This window comes from Lottia gigantea (genome assembly GCF_000327385.1).
Source record: "Lottia gigantea unplaced genomic scaffold LOTGIsca_137, whole genome shotgun sequence".
Lineage (NCBI taxonomy): Eukaryota > Metazoa > Mollusca > Gastropoda > Lottiidae > Lottia > Lottia gigantea.
The window spans coordinates 27,322-49,787 of NW_008707563.1; positions in this window are offsets into that span (position 1 = coordinate 27,322).

Sequence of the window (22,466 nt, forward strand, 5' to 3'; positions counted from 1 at the left end):
TCAATAAGAGTATATTATATTCATCAGTTGGACTTACTAGGTGACATGACTAAAGAATAGAATCTCTATATAACTACCTCTTAGAATAGGCATGAAATTTAAAGTCTTAATTAAACTTGGTCAATAAGAGTATATATTCATCAGTTGGACTTACCAGGTACCATGACTAAAGAATAGAATCTCTATATAAGACAATATATCCATTAAACTAAATAATTATTGAAAATAGCTTCTAAGCATATTTCAAAATTACTAAGTTTAATGAATTATTACTTGTTTTTATAGATTTATTAGATTATAGAGGGATTCTGTTGTATAGTTATAACACCAGGTAAGTCCACTGATGAACAAAGACTCTTTGTAACCGAGTTTCAAAATTTGAATTTTTTGGTATACTTCAGAGGTAGTATACCTATAATAAAATGCTACATGACTGGTAGGTGTATTTGCCAAACTTCTCTCAAACATCTCTCAAACAATCCAGATAATGAAATTTTATCCCCTATCCCAAACAATCTTCTTCGAGGTGTTTGATGTCTGCTTCGATAGGGCAAAAAACCATCTCGCCAGGAGAAATGTGCTCCCATAATCATTCTCAAACAAACTGTCCTGATGAGGATTTTATATCTGATACAAGTGAAAGTAGCATGAGATAAACCTTTGTCAATTATGAGGTAGAACTCAGTCATTTTTGCATGTGTGCTGTTCAAGGCTTGGAGGGTAAATCAAGTCAGCCATGTTTGTTTTAGCCTGTCCAAGGCATGGAAGACAAATCGAACCAACCAAGTTAGTTTTAGCCTTTCCAAGTTAAGAAGGGTATATGAAACCAACCATGTTTGTTTTAGCCTGTCCAAGGCATGGAAGACATGAAATTAACCAAGTTAGTTTTAGCCTGTCCAAGGCATGGAGGGTAAATCGAGCCAATCATATAAGTTTTAGCCTGTCCAAGGCTTGGAGGGCAAATCAAGCCAACCAAGTTAGTTTTAGCCTGTCCAAGGTATGAAGGGTCAATCGAGCCAACCAAGTTTGTTTGAGCCTGTCCAAGGCATGGAAGGTAAATCAAACCAACCGTAAGTTTTAGCCTGTCCAAGGCATGGAAGACAAATCAAACCAACCAAGGTAGTCTTAGCCTGTCTGACCTATCATGTCTCAAGGCCTATTCAATCCTTTTTCAGTGTTTTTCTACTATTGAACATCACTGCTAGAAGATTTACTTTTCATTAATTAAGGTTTTATTAATTCATGGTCATGACTATAGTAAACAACTCATTATATATTCTCAGTACTTCAAAAAAAATTGCGCTTAGGGTGAGTGGGTTTTACTCTTGTTAACAGCTTGTTCTTAAGAAAGACTACATATTTTTCAACCAATTTGTATACATTAAAGTTATAGTAGGTGTCAACAAGGTGCATGGATTAAGTTTTATTCACATACTGTTAGATATTTCTCACTCAAAGTGATAGAGTGTTTTAAGCTACTTCAAAATTTTGTTAATGGTAAATTCTTTGTTTTCTTGAGCTTTAGTCAAACATGACTGGTAAATACAAACTGTTGCAACAATGTAGAGCTCTAGTCAGATATGACTGGTAAATACAGACAAAGCAACAGTATAGAGCTCTAGTCAGATATGACTGGTTAATACAGACAATGCTACAATCTAGAGCTCTAGTCAGACATGACTGGTAAATACAGACAAAGCAACAGTATAGAGCTCTAGTCAGATATGACTGGTAAATACAGACAAAGCAACAGTCTAGAGCTCTAGTCAGATATGACTGGTAAATACAGACAAAGCAACAGTCTAGAGCTCTAGTCAGATATGACTGGTAAATACAGACAAAGCAACAGTATAGAGCTCTAGTCAGACATGACTGGTTAATACAGACAAAGCAACAGTATAGAGCTCTAGTCAGACATGACTGGTTAATACAGACAAAGCAACAGTCTAGAGCACTAGTCATGACTGGTAAATACAAACTATTGCAACAGCTTAGAGCTCTAGTCAGACATAACTGGTAAATACAGACAAAGCAACAGTCTAGAGCTCTAGTCAGACATGACTGGTAAATACAGACAAAGCAACAGTCTAGAGCTCTAGTCAGACATGACTGGTAAATACAGACAAAACAACAGTCTAGAGCTATAGTCAGACATAAATGGTAAATACAGACAAAACAACAGTCTAGAGCTCTAGTCAGATATGACTGGTAAATACAAAGCAACAGTCTAGAGCTCTAGTCAGACATGACTGGTAAATACAGACAGAGCAACAGTCTAGAGCTCTAGTCAGACATGACTGGTAAATACAAAGCAACAGTCTAGAGCTCTAGTCAGACATGACTGGTAAATACAGACAAAGCAACAGTCTAGAGCTCTAGTCCGACATGACTGGTAAATACAGACAAAGCAACAGTCTAGAGCTCTAGTCAGACATGACTGGTAAATACAGACAAAACAACAGTCTAGAGCTCTAGTCAGATATGACTGGTAACTACAAAGCAAAAGTCTAGAGCTCTAGTCAGGTATGACTGGTAAATACAGACAAAGCAACAGTTTAGATCTCTAGTCAGACTTGACTGGTAAATACCGACAAAAAAAAAACAGTTTAGATCTCTAGTCAGACGTGACTGGTAAATACAGAAAAAGCAACAGTCTAGAGCTCTAGTCATGACTGGTAAATACAAAACAACAGTCTAGAGCTCTAGTCAGATAAGACTGGTAAATACAAAGCAACAGTTTAGATCTCTAGTCAGACGTGACTGGTAAATACAGACAAAACAACAGTTTGGAGCACTAGTCACATCAGACGTGACTGGTAAATACAGACAAAACAACATTCTGGATCACTAGTCAGATATGACTGGTAAATACAAAGCAACAGTTTAGATCTCTAGTCAGATATGACTGGTAAATACAGACAAAGCAACAGTGTAGAGGTCTAGTCAAACATCAGACGTGACTGGTAAATACAGACAAAACAACAGTCTGGAGCACTAGTCTAGACATCAGACATGACTAGTAAATACAGACAAAACAACAGTCTGGAGCACTAGTCTAGACATCAGACGTGACTGGTAAAAATAGTTTAATCCACTACCCTGAAACTAAACCCTTGCAAACCTCATAAAAGACGTGCCAGAAGGCCTTGCTGTTAAGTTTTTAATTTTCACAAACAAGTATTTAATTTATGTAAATTAAGGAGCTCATATCAAAATCAAAACACTTCAGATGAGGTTTGGGCGCGATTAAAACAACATTATATGTGCAGAATGGGATTTTAATTAACTTAGTCTGAATTTAGATTAATTTTTTATGACATTTCATGTTTTTAAAGCCATGCAATTTTCATTCGAAAGTTGACATAATTTTTCGGGGGTATTATTTTGTTGGGATTGCACGGCAGTTATTGCCAATTTTGTATCTCGTGTGCTTGCTTGACATTTTCTAAATACCAAAAGAAAACATTTGTCTTTGTCACTGCTAACATCTGAAGTAGCTTGTAAAATTATTAAAATGGTGTGGGAAATTTTTTAAAGTTGGTGCACAGATGAGAGGGCTAGGGTAGGCGTGCTGCCCCTGGTGAAGCAAGGTGTGGGTGCAGTCATTTATGAGTGAGGCTGAGGTCAAAGGTGAGGTTTTTCTTTGAAGCTTACCATCAAAATACTGAGGATGGAAATGGAATATGCACATAAAGTTATGTAAGGATAAATATTATCTAATATGATAAATATTATCTAATATGATAAATATTATCTATATCTAATATGATAAATATTATCTAATATGATAAATATTATCTAATATGATAAATATTATCTTATATGATAAATATTATCTAATATGATAAATATTATCTTATATGATAAATATTATCTATATCTAATATGATAAATATTATCTAATATGATAAATATTATCTAATATGATAAATATTATCTTATATGATAAATATTATCTATATCTAATATGATAAATATTATCTAATATGATAAATATTATCTAATATGATAAATATTATCTTATATGATAAATATTATCTAATATGATAAATATTATCTTATATGATAGATATTATCTATATCTAATATGATAAATATTATCTAATATGATAAATATTATCTAATATGATAAATATTATCTAATTTGATAAATATTATCTTATATGATAAATATTATCTATATCTAATATGATAAATATTATCTAATATGATAAATATTATCTAATATGATAAATATTATCTTATATGATAAATATTAGATTTATATCAATTTTGTTGGATCATAAAGGGATTGTAAAGAAGTTTTCTACATGTGTATCAGGAACACTGATAGCATCAATTTATACCATTCCAATTCAAAAAAATGTATGCTTATTTTTTGTGGAATTGCAGGAACAACAGAAGTCTCAGCTAGACTTCGATAATAAGAAATAGTGTTCACAGCTCACTGTCGAAATTGGATCCTTCAAATCCATTTGTGTCCAGAATTATCCGCATTTGAAAGTTAAAATGAAGACTCGTTTTTTCTTAAGTCTTTGCCATATAAGCTTATTTGAAAAACATCTATAAAAATAGAAAGTGAATTCCTAGTTTGAAGTGCATTTTTGAAGGAATTTTGCGATTTTCGTTCCTTTCTAGTACTTCTGAAGACATATATTCAAGACCTCATTGTTTCCCCCGGCCAATCACAGAGTGTGTAACATGTGAGGTATGGATGGTGGATTCATTTCAGACTGATGATGTATTTACCCCTGTATGGAGATCAACCTATACATTCATTACTGTTGTTTACTCAGACGTGTCAAGTACCCTACAACATCCTGAATCATTTTCTATATGTACCAGTATTGTCCTATTGTCATTTCTTAATATACATTGCAAACATTACATAATATTATAATATTACATTCCTCTTTTTGACAAGGAGATGCCTTTCATTCAGATGTTCACTTGATGAGTATAGTTTAGGGCTTGGTAAAATAATCAAATTCCATAATCAATTATGTCATATTTACATTTTCTCCACTGTACCTGTTAACAAGTAGTAATTTCTTCCACATAGTTTCCCTTTAAAGATGGGTTTCCTTATTTCTTAGTGTCAAATTAAGCAAACTATTTGATTAATTGGTGTTTCATATGCATTATCATGTATTCTTAATCTGTATCCCTTATACACTTACAATCTGTATCCCTTATCCCCTTACAATCTGTATCCCTTACAATCTGTATCCCTTATCCCCTTACAATCTGTATCCCTTTAGACAGCCACTTACAATCCGTATCTCCTGATACACTCACAATCTGTATCCCATTATCCACTTACAATCTTTATCCCCTACCTCCTTACAATCTGTATCCCCTCATACACTTACAATCTGTATCTCCTTACAATCTGTATCACCTATCTCCTTACAATCTGTATCTCATTACAATCTGCATCTGCTTAAAATCTGTATCCTAATCCCCTTAAATTCTATATATCCTTATCTGTATCCCTTATGATCAAGAGCAGAAGAATTCAGCAGTGGAAACTAACTTGTATCTGTCATTCACTGATGGGTTTACCTATTACATGTTACCATTTTAATTTAATTTGAACTAACATCGTCTTGGCATGTTACACACAGAAAGTTAAAAACTGATTGTAGAATTGACTTGTTATTGAGAATTGCCAACATGTACTTGTCCACATTGAGTAAGGTATTTTAGTCTTAGAACAAGATAACAATTGGTTAGGATTATTGAAAAGCGAGTGAAATTCATTTCTCTCAAATTAAAGAGACAGTTGCTCCATTGTGGGGGGTTAATTTGAATGTTGGATATATCGCTAATAGTTAATAGTGTTCTGAAGTACTAGATATGTACATCGCATAATTCCTTCATAGATATCTTAATCTAGGAATTTTACTCACTATTTCTATGTATATGTCTTTTCTATATATCACAGAGTATCTTAAAATGACAAGTCGTCATTTTAACATTCAAATGCGGATAATTTTGGACACACATGGAATTGAAAGCTTTAATTTTGACAGTGAGCTGTAAACACTGTCACTGATAGCCTTAGCTAAAAAATTCCTGTTTCTGAAACTAAGGTATGATTGATGGTGCTCCTGTCCCTTTTAGTCTTAATTCTACATCTTTAAGTTTTCTAGCTCAGCTGACATTAGCTTACTCTATTTTCATTTCTAACTGTAGAGGGAACTCATACATACACAGCCAGTAGCACCCATGAGTCTGAGTCTATTGTCCTGTGGAAACATTTCACAGCTTTGACCAGTCATGACTGGCATATCAACATCCCTGATTTTAAGAAATTCAGCCGTTTCACCATTATTTTTGAAAGACAAGCCTTTCATGATATCATTAGCTTTAATTAACGAATACCTAATGAACTATGAAGAAATGACAGGTCTGTTGTTCTATAAATAAACTATAGTCTTAATCAACTTGATATCCTTCATTCTGTCACGACCCTAATGACCTTCATGACCTTACTTTCAATTTCTCTACGACCTTTTATTACACATTCCATGTGACTTGCATGCTCAGTGGAATAATTGCTGTGACATCTTTGATTATTAGCCTGAAATTGCTGATGATTAGAAATAGAATTGAATGAAATTTTATATCCTATTGTTTTGCACCTTATTAGACCAAATGAAATGAAATGGAATTTTATAATCCACTGTACTGTACCTTATTAGACAAATGAAATGAAATGGAGTTTTATAATCTACTGTTTTGTACCTTTCTGGGACAATGAAATGAAATTGAGTTTTATTTTCTACTGTTCTGTACCTTATTAGACAAATGAAATGAAATGGAATTTTATTTTCTACTGTTTTGTACCTTTCTGGGACAATGAAATGAAATTGAGTTTTATTTTCCACTGTACTGTACCTTATTAGACAAATGAAATGAAATGGAGTTTTATAATCTACTGTTTTGTACCTTTCTGGGACAATGAAATGAAATTGAGTTTTATTTTCTACTGTTCTGTACCTTATTAGACAAATGAAATGAAATGGAATTTTATTTTCTACTGTTTTGTACCTTTCTGGGACAATGAAATGAAATTGAGTTTTATTTTCTACTGTTCTGTACCTTATTGAACTAATGAAATGAAATGGAGTTTTATAATCCACTGTTTTGTACCTTTCTGGGACAATGAAATGAAATTGAGTTTTATTTTCTACTGTTCTGTACCTTATTGAACTAATGAAATGAAATGGAGTTTTATAATCCACTGTTTTGTACCTTTCTGGGACAATGAAATGAAATTGAGTTTTATTTTCTACTGTTCTGTACCTTATTGAACTAATGAAATGAAATAAGAGTTTTATATCCTACTCTTCAGTATATTATTGGTCCAATGAAATGAAATAAGAGTTTTATATCCTACTGATCTGTTCTCTTATTGGTTTAATGAAATAAATTTGAGTTTTATATCCTACTGTTCAGTATATTATTGGTCCAATGAAATGAAATGAAATGGAGTTTTATTTCCTACTGTTCTGTACTTTTAGTGCATCCTATTTTTCAGTCAATTAAAACTGAATTTGATTTGTTCTAGTTGTGGAATGAGGACTGTTGGTCTAAGAACAATATATCATCAATTGAAGTGTAAACAAACACAGCCACTGTCTTGTAATGATTAGGTTGATGATTGTGGTGATATTGAGCCAATTAAAACTAAGTAGAGTGTAGAAAATGGCTGAGTTTGTGTGGATTGTTTCGTGTCTATTGTTATGATTGATTGACTGTTATGATGAAATGTAAATCAAGGTTAATTCCCCTAGGGCTAGGGCTATTCAATACACGATATGATAGCTTACGGCAAGGATTTTTATGATACAACTTTTAGTAGTGGTTATTGTACAAACACTAAAGTATTGGCCACATTTAAGATCGGTATGAAAAGATTGTAGAAAGTTTTTCTAAAAGTGTATCAGAGGCTTTGACAGCATCGATTTGCATCACCAATTTTCAACTAGATGTAGACTGTGGTTCCTGCAATTCCACTAAAACTAAGTGTTTGATGATGTCACTAATCACGTAGGGTCTTTGATAAAGGGTATATTGGGCAAGTGACTGTTTTTGTAGACTTGCAGAAACCACAGACATCTGATTGGAAATTGGTGCAAATTCTGTTCCCAATACACATACAAATTTTAGAACATCTCTTAATAATTACTTTATTTGATATGACATGACATATTGCAGCAGAGGCTATATTAAAACTTTAAAGATGGGTTTCCTTATTTTTTAGTGTCAAATTAAGCAAACTATTTGATTAATAATTGGTGTTTCTAATGAATTATCATGTATCCTTAATCATAGCATTATTGCATATAATAAAGAGTTTTAACCAATCATAAATGTCCATGTATGTACAGTCTTGATAAACAAAACAACACTTTTTGACCTTTCTTGATCAGTCACTCTTTGGAATATTTTACAAAAGTGGGATAACCAAACCTTTTCTTGTTCAAATAGATGTTATTTTAAAGGGATACTACGTCTTAGAATAAACATAAAATTTAAAAATTTTAAACTTGGCCAATAAGAGTATATATTCATCAGTAGATATACCTGGTGTCATAAATAACATAACAGGATCTGTATATAATCCGTTAAATCCAAAAAACTTAATAAAAATGCAATTAACTGTTGAAAACCGCTTAATATTGTGATTAAGCGTTTTTCAATAATTACTTAGTTTTATGAATTTTCCAATTTTCTAGATTTTGGGATTCTGTTGTAACTTTATGACACCAGGTAAGTTAACTGATGAATATATACTCATATTGACCATTCTTGAGAATTAAATTTTATGTTCATTCTAAGACGTAGTATCACTTTAAAATATTTTTCCTTAAGATTGAAAATGTAAATTATTTTATCAAGAAAATTAGAAATAGTTGTGGTTAATCCTAATATAGATGAAACTTCATATTAAGATTATTTTTGAAATAATACTATTAAAGAGAGAGTGTGCTTCCTGTATAATCCATCAGAATTCATGACTGGTGTTCATTATTATTAATCATAGCTTGCATAATTTATCACTCCTTGTCATATCCCTCGTTAATTACCCTACCATTTCCTTAGAGATAACGAACTTTGACGTGACGTACGGACGTGTCCATCAACTTCTGTCCTAGTTTGACAATTGGGTTGATGTCATGCACATGTTAGTTGACATCATTGTTCTTGTTGGGTTGATTAATTAAAAACAAACCTATATTTAGCTCTTGATTAATCTTATATAGATAGGCCACTTTATCAAATATTAACAAGGAATTTGAAGTACTAAAAATTTCACAGGAAACTACCTTTAATGTTACTTAAAATAGAGGATACTATTAAAAATTAACAAGGAATTTGAATTTTGTTTTTACAGGAAGTTACCTTTAATGTTACTTAAAGGGATTGTAAAGAGGTTTTCTAAATTTTGTATGCGTATTGGGGATACTGATAGCATCAATTTGCACCATTTCAATTTTCAATCAGATGTCTGTGGTTCCTGTAATTCCACTAAAACTAAGTGTTTTATGAAAAAAATAGGAACATATTTCATGAGCCCATTTTGGAACGGTTTCATTGGCCCATTTTATGATATAGAACAGGAGAACATTTCATTATTAACTGTTTATGATAGAACAGGAGAACATTTCATTATTAACTGTTTATGATATAGAACAGGAGAACATTTCTTTATTAACTGTTTATTATAGAACAGGAGAACATTTCATTATTAACTGTTTATGATAGAACAGGAGAACATTTCATTATTAACTCATTAATTTCATTAACCCATCATGATATATAACATTTTATTAGCCTATTATACGATAGAACAGGATAATATTTCATTAGCCCATTATGGTACAGTTTCATTTGCCCATTATAGTAAAATATAGGAGAATATTTCATTAGCCCATTATGATATAGAACAGGAATACATTTCATTATAATAAAGATTAGGAGAACATTTGCCCAGCATTAACTCATTAAGATACAAAAACATATTGTTAGCCCACTATGATATAGGTCAGACCAGGAGACCATTGTAATAAAGAAAAGAACATTTCATTAGCCCATTATAATAAAGAAAAGGAGAACGTTTCGTTAGCCCATTATAAAAAAGAAAAAAACATTTCATTAGCCCATTATAATAAAGAAAAGGAGAACATTTCATTAGCCCATTATAATAAAGAAAAGGAGAACATTTCGTTAGCCCATTATGATAAAGAAAAAGAGAACATTTCATTAGCCCATTATAATAAAGAAAAGGAGAACATTTCATTAGCCCATTATAATAAAGAAAAGGAGAACATTTCACTAGCCCATTATAAAAAAAGAAAAGGAGAACATTTCGTTAGCCCATTATAAAAAAAGAAAAGGAGAACATTTCGTTAGCCCATTATGATAAAGAAAAAGAGAACATTTCATTAGCCCATTATAATAAAGAAAAGGAGAACATTTCGTTAGCCCATTATGATAAAGAAAAAGAGAACATTTCATTAGCCCATTATAATAAAGAAAAGGAGAACATTTCATTAGCCCATTATAATAAAGAAAAGGAGAACATTTCACTAGCCCATTATAAAAAAAGAAAAGGAGAACATTTCGTTAGCCCATTATAAAAAAAGAAAAGGAGAACATTTCGTTAGCCCATTATGATAAAGAAAAAGAGAACATTTCATTAGTCCATTATAATAAAGAGAAGGAGAACATTTCGTTATCCCATTGGTTGTAAAATTTCATTTAGTTAAGAATAAGGTCAGTGTCAAAACCTGGTGAGTATAATAAAGAAAAGGAGAACATTTCATCAGCCCATTATAATAAAGAAAAGGAGAACATTTCATCAGCCCATTATAATAAAGAAAAGGAGAACATTTCGTTAGCCCATTGGTTGTAAAATTTCATTTAGTTAAGAATAAGGTCAGTGTAAAAACCTGGTGAGACAGGCTTGTCAGAGATTTATGTCATTTTTCCTTAAATAGCCTGATTAGATGAAGTCACGTAACTTCTGACAAAACAGCTTACTCTAGAAATAGATCAAGATCTAATAATCAGAATCTGACAATACTGCAACAACTAAACTTTTTACTTCATAGTTTTATTTTATTCTAATTTTCAGACTTGATCATTTTCAAAACAAAAAACCTTGGCTCTAACTAAATATTTTGATAATTTAATAAATTTTGATAAAATGTTGTTTAATTTCAGGTTTATTTGGGATATTATTTAAAGTATATAAATCAAAAATTTCTAACAAAATATTTTGGTATTTTTAGAATGTCCTAGAAAAATGTTATTTTTTTTCTAATTTCAGGTATGATTTGGATATTGATATAAAGGTATAAAAGTTGAAAATTCAGGTAAGCATCATTAGATTATTTTTGAAAAAAATGTGGATATCAAATCCTCAATTGGAAAACTTGCTTACAGTTCAATTAATAGAACTCATATGTCAGAGGAAAGCAAGCAGTCTGATCAGGTTTACATTTGTTGAACTGCATTTTCAAGAATCCAAGACTTCCTTTAACTTCTAGCCAGTGTTTTTTTTAATATTCAAATAAAATCGGTAAAAATTTGGTTTAAGGCATGAACAGATTTCTATGAAAGGAAATAACTCTGAGCATCTTAAAATGGTATAAATTTACTCCACATGGGAGCCAGGGGCCCTTTTAACCCTTGGCTGATATTTTCCATTTCCTGTTTGTTTTTCTTTAAATTGTTTTTCGCTCCATTTTGGGTGGGGTTTGTCAACTCAGCCTTTTTTTTAAACAAGTCATAATAGCTCATGATGTTTATTTGATGTTTTTGTGTGAAACATGAAGAATCTGAGAGTTTTAAAAGGCTATAAAGATGATATATATGGTTTAAAATATAAATGTTGAATTGTTAAGGTGTATAGTAGAATATTAAAAGCTATCTGTGTGATATTGATGGGGCATCTGTCATAGAAATGATATATTTGAAATGTAAACTATGACACTTATAGTCGCGTGACAAAAGACTTTTTAAAATTTAAAAACATACCTGATGTCTAGTGCTGAAATATTTTGATGGGTAAGATTTATTAGATAATAAAGTTTTAATGCATTTTGCATAATAAGCCATTATCAAAGTCGCCATAAAACAAGCAGTTTTAACCTTTCGAGTGAACATAAGTGTAGAGTTTTATAGTCTAGGCAGTGCCGTTGATGTCATGTTAATGCCGTCATGTGTCATGACATTCAGGTGACGACATCCCCTCAGGCAGAGCTTGTTTTAGTAATAGTTTCTCACTTGTCTTATAGAAGCTTTGTCTTTGTCAAAAATTGTGTTTTCTCCATGAATTTAAAAACTAAATGCATGTCTTTGCTTACAATTTATTATATCTGGTAAGGGCTGTTGATTTGGCTGTATTTACCAGTCTTGTCTGACTAAGACTCCAGACTGTTGATTAGGCTACATTTACCAGTCTTGTCTGACTAAAGCTCTATCCAGACTGTTGATTTGGCTGTATTTACCAGTCTTGTCTGACTAAAGCTCTAGACTCTTGATTTGTCTATAATTACTAAGTCCAGAGTCTTATTAGGTGGTATTTACCAGTTTTGTCTGACTAAAGCTCTATCTAGACTGTTGATTTGGCTGTATTTACCAGCCTTGTCTGACTAAAGCTCTATCTAGACTGTTGATTTGGCTGCATTTACCAGTCTTGTCTGACTAAAGCTCTAGACTGTTGATTTGTCTGTATTTACCAGTCTTGTCTGACTAAAGCTCCAGACTGTTGATTTAGCTGTATTTACCAGTCTTGTCTGACTAAAGCTCTAGACTCTTGATTTGTCTATAATTACTAAGTCCAGAGTCTTATTAGGTGGTATTTACTAATCTTGTCTGACTAAAGCTCTATCTAGACTGTTGATTTGGCTGCATTTACCAGTCTTGTCTGACTAAAGCTCTATCCAGACTGTTGATTTGGCTGTATTTACCATTCTTGTCTGACTAAAGCTCTATATAGACTGTTGATTTGTCTGTATTTACCAGTTTTGTCTGACTAAAGCTCTATCCAGACTGTTGATTTGGCTGTATTTACCAGTCTTGTCTGACTAAAGCTCTATCTAGACTGTTGATTTGGCTGTATTTACCAGTCTTGTCTGACTAAAGCTCTATCTAGACTGTTGATTTGGCTGTATTTACCAGTCATTTCTGACTAAAGCTCTAGACTCTTGATATGTCTATAATTACTAAGTCCAGAGTCTTATTAGGCGGCATTTACCAGTCTTGTCTGACTAAATCTCTATCTAGACTGTTGATTTGGCTGTATTTACCAGTCATATTGCCCCCCATGAAAATGTCTGACTGATGTTTTTCTCTTTAATTCTAAAATTCCCTTTTGTAATTTCATTAAAAGCAGAGCTTGGGAGATGTAAAAGATCTATATGGGACTTAGCCTATCTGGTAGTAGGTATTCAATTGATCAAGATAAAAATGTATATTTATGTTACCGCCAGTATTTGAGTACTAATTAAGAATGTCAATTAACTCTATTGACGAGATCATTGTATTGGAATTTTATCGAGGATTCCACGCCTGCAAGTATTCTTGTCTTTTTTGTTTGACAAGTATTTGAGTACGGCATCAAGTAGAGTTTTAAGTACTGCTAAAAGGCCATTTTTTATGAAATAATTGAAAGTAGAAAAAGTTCATCAAGGGACAAAATCATTATTTTTGACTTAAAGTGACTGACTGGTTGTTCTAGCTTATTACAGAGCATATATCTAGATCATAAACCATGTTTACATTAGAAAGCTACGAAGGGTTTCGTTCTCAGTCCAGACCTAAATAAATAAAATAAAATTACCAAATTTTTACCATCTACAACTACAATTTCAAGCGTTCCGAAAACAGTTCTATAACAATAGGGTAAACGTTTGGCTGTTTTCGGAGGCATTTTATTGGAACTCTTCAAGAAAGAGTTATTTATAGATGTCCAAATATCCTACATGAAGGCTAATCCGCCTGCTCACAAAAACTGTAAAATTGTCAAGGGGTCAAGACATATATATGCAACAACTTATTCGGAACGGATCACTTTGAAATTTTAACTGTTCCATTCTGAGAACTGTTAGGAGACCACCTCATCTTGATAGTCTGGAATTGGAACTGTTCTCGGAAAGCTTGACTTTTTACACTACCATACTACTTTTTCATCCGTTCAGATTTTGGAGGGAGCGGCGGTGGCTCAGTGAGTTAGACTCTTGCTCGCTAACCTGAAGGTCCAAGGTTCAATCCGGGCATAGGTCGAGATAATACCTTCAGATTTTTTAACCCGGTTTCCCCCAGTCAGTGATGCAGGTGAGAGGGGCTGACATGAAAAAAGCGTCTCGTCGTTCGGATGGGACAATAAACCGAGGCCCTGTGTGCTACAGGCTGTGCACGTTAAAGATCCCTCGACAGTTGGAAATCGAAAAAGAGCAGGCTAATGCCGCTGTCCTGGCAAAATTTCCATCATTGCACCCTGCATAGAGTTGCCCATCTTCATTAGCCCACATGGTGCAGAAAAGTAGGGTGTAAAACTCCATTCATTTCATTTTATGAAGTTGGCAGTCATTCTCCATACATAGATTCCTGATATTCCAAAACAAACCAAAAAACGGCTATTTGATGTGGGAATGGTAATTCATTGTTACAAACATTTGGACTCAGACCACAAGTTTTATTCATGAATGCTGCTGATACAATATTAGATATGAATATTTTGTAGTTATTTCAATAAGCAATTCAAATCTTTAAATTTACTGGAATATTTCCAAATATTCTAGATGTTCTTCATCACATTGTAAAATAGATTCAAATAAATCTTATTTTGAGATGTCCTGCATTGCTGAAAAATTATTGCCAAGAGGTTTGAGCAAAGACAAGCTGGTAGGACCAGGGGAACAGTCGGCATTTTCAGGGATTGATTTGGGCCTTTATTATGCTTTAATAGTCTTGAGAAGTACTAAAACGCACGAAAATCACATAATCACCTCAAATATACCTCAAACTAGAAATTTCACTGTCTATTCCTATATATGTGTTTTCTATAATATGGCATAGTCTCACTAAAATTTCAGTGTTTCTTTTTTAACTTTCAAACGTGAATAATTATGGATACACATGGATTTGAACGAAAAGCGAAAATTTCGACGATGAGCTGTGAACACTATTAATGATTATGTGAGCTAAAAAAATTCCTGTTTCTGAAACTAAGGTATGATTGGTCGAATGGATAGTGATGGTGCTCCTCTAACGTTTGCTTCCAGTGGATGATGATATCTCACACTAGATTGGTTGATAGATGACAAGTTAACGTTCGCTTCCAAGTGTATGCTGATATTGTCAATTAGGTAGTTGTTGGTATTCGTAGTAGAATTTGGATTGGTTCAAATTTGATGATTCTGTGCTGTTGGTTTGGTAGTTGATCAAAATCTAGTTTGTTATTCTAGTATAATATGGCTAGGACAATTTGGTACATAATAGGATTCTTGATCCTGACTTGTTATAGTTGTAATCTATAAATGTTTGTCGGAGCCGCGGTGGCTCAGTGAGTTAGACGATTGCTCGCTAACCTGAAGGTCCAGGGTTCAATCCCGGCATAGGTCGAGATAATGCCTTCGGATTTTTCAACCCGGTTTCCCCCCGTCAGTGATGCAGGTGAGAGAGGCTGACATGGAAAAAGCGTCTAGTTGTTCGAAGGGGACAATAAACCGAGGCCCTGTGTGTTACAGGCTGTGCACGTTAAAGATCCCTCGACAGTTTGAAATTGAAAAAGAGAAGGCTAATGCCGCTGTCCTGGCAAAATTTCCCTCATTGCACCCTGCATGGCGTTGCCTGTCTTCATTAGCCCACATGGTGCAGAAAAGTAGGACATAAAACTCCATTCATTTAATTTCATTTCATTTCATTTTATATATGTTTGTCCATATACCAAAAGGTAAAAAGAATTCCCATAACCTAACTTGTTTGCAAAATAATTGCGAAATATCAACCCTACAACCTAATTCCCTAAGAAACATAAATTAACAACAAAATATAGCATGTTTATTGATTTTAAAATATTTTATAAAAAGATCTTGACAGTGATAATTAATCTAATTATATCATAATGTTTTTTTTTTCTTGAGGAGAAAACTAATGAGTTCCCAAATCAGATCGCAATATTTTATACAACTTAAAGTCATACTGTCTTCTAGATTTATCCTCTTCCAATATTGAAGTGTTAAATTTACTTTAGTTCGATTTTAGTCTTTGAAGGAATTGTAAAGAGGTTTTCTAAATTTTGTATATGTATCAGGGACACTGAAAGCATCAATTTTCATCATTCCAATTTTCAATCAGAGGTCTGTGGTTCCTCCAATTCCACTAAAATAAGTATTTCATGATTTCACTAATCACAAAGGGCCTTTTGATTTTTGACATCATGAAACCATTTAGTTTTAGTGGAATTGAAGGAACCACAGATGTTTGATTGAAAACTGAAATGATGCAAATTGATAAGTGTCCCAAAACATATAACATATTTAGAAAACCTCTTTACAATCCCTTTAAGGAGTGATTATCTAAAGGTGACAATATTCAATGAGGTAGAATAGGATATGTAATGTGACCAATCATAAGCTGTCTCATAGAGAAACATAGAGATGACTATCCCTTTAAAATATAATTTAGGAAATTGTCAACAGGCTTTCTGGATATAAGTTTGATGTTGCAAATAAAATGAAAATGAAATGAAATGGAGTTTTACATCCTACTTTTCTGCACCATGTGGGCTAATGAAGACGGGCAACGCCATGCAGGGTGCCATGCGGGAAATTTTGCCAGGACAGCGGCATTAGCCTGCTCTTTTTTCGATTTCCAACTGTCAAGGGATCTTTAACGTGCACAGTCTGTAGCACACGGGGCCTCGGTTTATTGTCCCATCTGAACGACTAGACGCTTTTTCCATGTCATCCCCTCTTACCTGCATCACTGACAGGAGGAAACCGGGTTGAAAAATCCGAAGGTATTTTCTCGACATATTGAACCCTGAACCTTCAGGTTAGCGTGCAAGCGTCTAACTCACTGAGCCACCGCGGCTCCTGTTGCAAATAAAGAAAACACTCAGGCTCAGTATAGAAATATCAATGACTAGATGACTTTAATTGAATTAAAAGAAACAATGGCTGAGAATCAATGTTAATTAAATTCAAGATAATTAGATTAAAAGGACTGCTGATTAGTGAAATGATGTCATTTTAATTAGCTTGTTATCGGCGCCATCAGGCTAGAGGTTGAGTCATCTGACTTCCAGGCTTGGATTCCATTCCATTCCGTTGAATTTTATGCCATTAAGATTGGGCATGTGCGTTGAATTCAATAGAGAAATTTCAGCTCAGTCAGTTTAGATTAGGAATCTCAGTATTTTTTAGGGTAAATTGATTGCATGGAAAATTAGTCGCAGTAATGTGGTCACAAGTTAAGGTGGGGTTTACGGGGATTGGGCGCCGGCAAGTGAGAATTAAGCCCCAGCAAACTGTCTTCAGTGCAGCCGAATTTGATTAATTTGCAGTGTCTTTATAAAAAACCAAAAAGATGAACGTTTTTGGTAAGGTGTTTGACTCCTCAAAATTGTTAGAAAGGAGTTCTCTGGGCTTCTAGTTTTGAAATTTTCATGGGGGAGGGTCCCCAGCTCATAGAGCTTGTGTCACTCAGAGTCAACGAGTACCGCCATCACCACCTTGGCACAATTCATTCCTGGCAATGGGGCTGGTCACAAAGTTAATATGTTTTGATTATTGTCATAATCAAAGTTCACAGTAAATTTAACACAATATGGTGAATTGATCATATATATGATGTCATTTGCTGGTTATATCAAATGGTGGTTGTGAGTTCTAATCACGGTTAACACTCCTTTCAACTGAAATTTTCTGATTTTATTGCAATCGATTAAAGCTGATTTTTTTTTAAGCTCTTTAACACATATTTATTTATTTGTGTAAAATCCATCAGTATGACAGCTCTTTTGGAATTGAGGTTAAATTCCTGAGCATGTATTCTCCAAACGATCTTAGCTCTAAGATGTCCTAGAATCAATGTTAGAAGATAAGGACTTAGGACATCTTAGTGCTAGTGTCGTTTCCAGAATATGTGGCCTGATATTCTGATGAAGGACATGCATGCTTAGGAAGTCTACTTATTGAACAGAAGCGAGAAATCAACAAGATTCTTTCAGGAGAAGGTAAAAAATAAGAGGTGTCTCTGTTGGCCCGAACATTTGAGCATTTAAGAGGGTATAATTTTGACTTCAAACTACCTTTCACAGGCATGATGGGAAGGCCGTGGCACAATGGCACTCCCCTTCACACACAACTGGTAGAGGTATGTTCTTACAAATTCCTTATTTGAGGAGATGGTATAATTTGCTCTTAGATTGGCCTGAGAAAGGTATTTTGACAAGTTGCGTCTGTCGAAGATAGACTCTGATAGTCAAGTCTTTCAAAAGTCTATAACAAGAAGATCATTGTTAAAGATATTGTTTGATATTCTGGAATTACATCGTCTATTCTGTTTGATGCCAAATGTTCCTGCAAGTCTTGGAGTCTGTAGAAATGATACATGTGTTGTACAATGTATGAGTTTGAAAAGATAAAAGACGAGATTTCATGTTGGATTGCAGCAAGATGGCCTCCCTGGAGATTTCTTTGTTACATTGAAAGATTCCGGTGGAGAAAAGAGAATAGAATGCAGTCAGTGATGAATTGGATTGTCGTCTGCAAGGGCAGTGTGGAAGCACATTTGGTTGTGAATTGGTTCAGCAATGGGATGCTATGGGTTGAAATAGTTCGTTATAGCAGGCAATGACTCATTTTTATTTTCATAGCTACAAATTTAAGAGTTTGGTAGAATTTTACTGAAATTAGTTAATTAATTAATTGTCTTCTAAGTGATTTGATACACTGGGTTTGAAGACCCACAAGGAATGAAAACTTTCTGACGGTTGTGGTACATCTCATTGAAGCCTGATGCACATCGGCAGCACCTGCCTTTTGAAACATAGGGTACAGATAGGGGGCAGACGCACTCAATGGGGAGACAACTGTCGAGGCTGAATTCAAAATGCGACTCTGTGGAGAGGCGTCTCTTGTCATTTGAATTGATTTGGTGCATTCTGATAGATATTTTGGTACAAAAACCTTAATAGAAATAAAGTGGGATGCAACCATTTTTATAGGGGGCCAATTCGATTCGCCCCTGTACCCCCACTGATGTCCTCACTGCCAATGCATCCTTAAAAGAAATTTGCTCTCCTAAATATTTCTCAAGGATCATCAGTTATGGTTTGACCTTGACGTAGGTTTCAATACCTAGAATAGATATTTTTAATTGTCTTTGTTTACATTTATTGTTATTTATGATCCAATTTTTTGCCCTGTGGATAAATACTTATAATCAGTCTATGTGAATAACGAATCCCTTATAATAATGATAATTTATGTTGATGGACCATGATCATTTGAAGGCAATATGAACATTTATTGGCTTGAAAATTTGTGTGTTTACAATCTTAATGACAGCCAAACATCGCTGAACCTGTACTTAGAGTGTGTAACAGATAGTAGGACACACATTATTGACATGATGTACAAGACTACAAAATTGAGCAGTTAAAAATGAACAAAGCAATGTTAACTTTTTAACAAATCTAATCAAAAAGAAATGTGTAAAAAAAGCAAATTTCCCTTCTCTGTATAGCCTAGGATTTAACTGGGGTTTTCAAAGTTATTTACATTGGCAAAAGAAAGTCCAAATCTTGGTTTTGTTTCTGTTAAGAAAAGGAAGGACCAGCACTCCCCCCCTATTGGCGAAATAAGACCCTTCACGATTAGTGATGTCATCAAACACTTACTTTTAGTGGAATTTCAGGAACCACAGACGTCGGATTGAAAATTGGAATGGTGCAAATTGATACTAACAATGTCTCTGATACGCATAAAATTTAGTAAAAACTTTTTCACAATCCCTTTAATGTTAAATTACTTTGAGTTCATTCTAGCTATCAGTATTGCCTTTCAGAATTAAAATTCAAGGCCTAGTTCTCCTACAATTAATCTAAAATGCATGGTGAAATGTGTCAACTTGGCGAAAAATTTTAATGATATTTATCTGATAGTCATCAAACACTTAGTGTTTATGGAATTGCAGGAACCACAGACATCTGGTTGGAATGGTACAAATTGATGCTATCAGTGTCCCCATACACATAAAATATTTAGAAAACCTCTCTACTATCACTTCTATATGTTGGTATCACATATTCATCAAGAATTCAAAACATGAAAAGAAGTTTATAAGATTTTTCCCAACTAAATATTTTTATGACCATCCTGTGTAAGAATGTATGAGTTATTTACAATGAAAACAATATTTGTTTATGTTTGTCTTACTCATTCTATGTATCTTGTAATATGATAGTGGACATTGTTGTTTGAATTTTCGTCTGATTTCCCACAATTATTCACCTAACTAACAAATTCATTCAAGTTGTGTAAATTTATTTTCAGACAACACAAATCTTGTGTATGTTTTGCTTGTTGTTTGAAATATAGTAACTTAAAGGTAATTGTTAAAATACAATTGGAAGAACTCTGAAGTCTGTTAGAAATGTCAAAATGTAATTAGCTTTGGGTTATCTGCAAATGAGTAAGGATTTATAAGGGGAAGGGGTATAATAGTAAGGATTTATAAGGGGAACGAGTATAATAATAAGGATTTACAAGGGGATGGGAGGGGTGGCTAATAGTAAGGATATATAAGGGGATGGGTGGGGGGGGGGGGGAGGTAATAGTGAGGATTTATACTGAGAAGGAATGTAGTAGTAAGGATTTATACTGGGAAGGAAGGTAATAGGATTTATAAGGGGATGGGTAGTAATAAAAATGATTTATAGGGGAAGGGGAGTAATAGTTAGGATTTATAGGGGGGAAGGAAGGTAATAGTAAGGATTTATAGGGGGAGGGGGATAATAGTAAGGATTTATAAGGGGAGGGGGTATAATAATAAGGATTTATACTGAGAAGGGAGGTAATAGTAAGGATTTATAGGGGGAAGGGAGGTAATAGTAAGGATTTATAAGTAATACAATTGATCAAGGAGCCTGAAAGGGGTAATAGAAAGAAAAAGGTTGAAAAGCTCTGATTTAGATTTAGGTGTGTATGTACCGAAACATGATCTGACTCAGAAATATGTAAATCATTAATATTTTTATATCTGTCTCAGAATGAGAAAAAAAACATGGCTGACTGATATCATTTCCATTCTTTCCTCTTTCATTGAAGATCAAATCTTCAATCTAGAAGGTCAAAAATATGTAAATGATTATTTATACGTGCCGATCTTGGATTTCTTGAACTCATGACATTTTCTGTAAAGGTAAAAAGATATTTGTATATGAAGATATTGATTATCCCCAGCCGCCATCTTGAAATCATCTTCAAGTGTTGAAAACCATGGCGATATCATGTCATAAACTAGTCTTGGTTTACCAGTGACCTTGAGCAATGAGAACATTGATGAGATTCTCATCTTGTTGCACCAAATGCCTTGTTCAGTCAGCATTTTACAGGTACAGATATTCATTTTGGGGCATTTGTATATTCTTTACGTGTTGTAAATCTCTTAAGACTTTCATCAAAAGAAGAAACCAATGTATTGTGTGTCAAGTAATGGGCATGTACTTTTAGATCTGGAAATGTTGAACTAATACAGTGCCAATATGTTCAACCAGCATTTATATCGGTAGCCTATGATTTTTCATTCAGTGGATCAAGATGCCCGGGGGGAGTCTGTGGACTCATGGGAGTTTTTTAAAATGTTTTGTTAGCATATTCAATTTAACCCTTTTAACCAGAGCAGCCGTTATACCGGCCAAACATTAACTCAATATATATATTGGTATACCTGCCTGTGATGTCATACAATGTTAACGTCATAACTTTTACTTTTATTACTTGGAGTTCAGGGTATAGGATGTTAAATTTTATTTACACCCAGGATTCAAAGGGTTGTTATTAGAAGGTTCAAAGATTTTATATTACTCATTTATTCATTGCTGGTTGCTTAGTTTGATTATAAATATCTTATAATTTTGTATTTTTATTATCTGGGGGTTGGAGGCCCACCTGAGTAGTGGGGGTCAATGGACTTGGTTCAATCATTTTCAATTGTTTCGAGCTTGATTTATTGTAGGACTGCAGCATTTTGTTGATCAAAGTTATCTTTAAGGTTTTATAGTATTAGTTTGAGTATTCTTTCTTTGATAAACATTGCATTATATTTATTTACTGGTAAAACTAATAGTTACACAACTATATCCCTTGATCAGCTGGTAAAACCAATAATTACACGACTATATCCCTTGATCAGCTGGTAAAACCAATAATTAC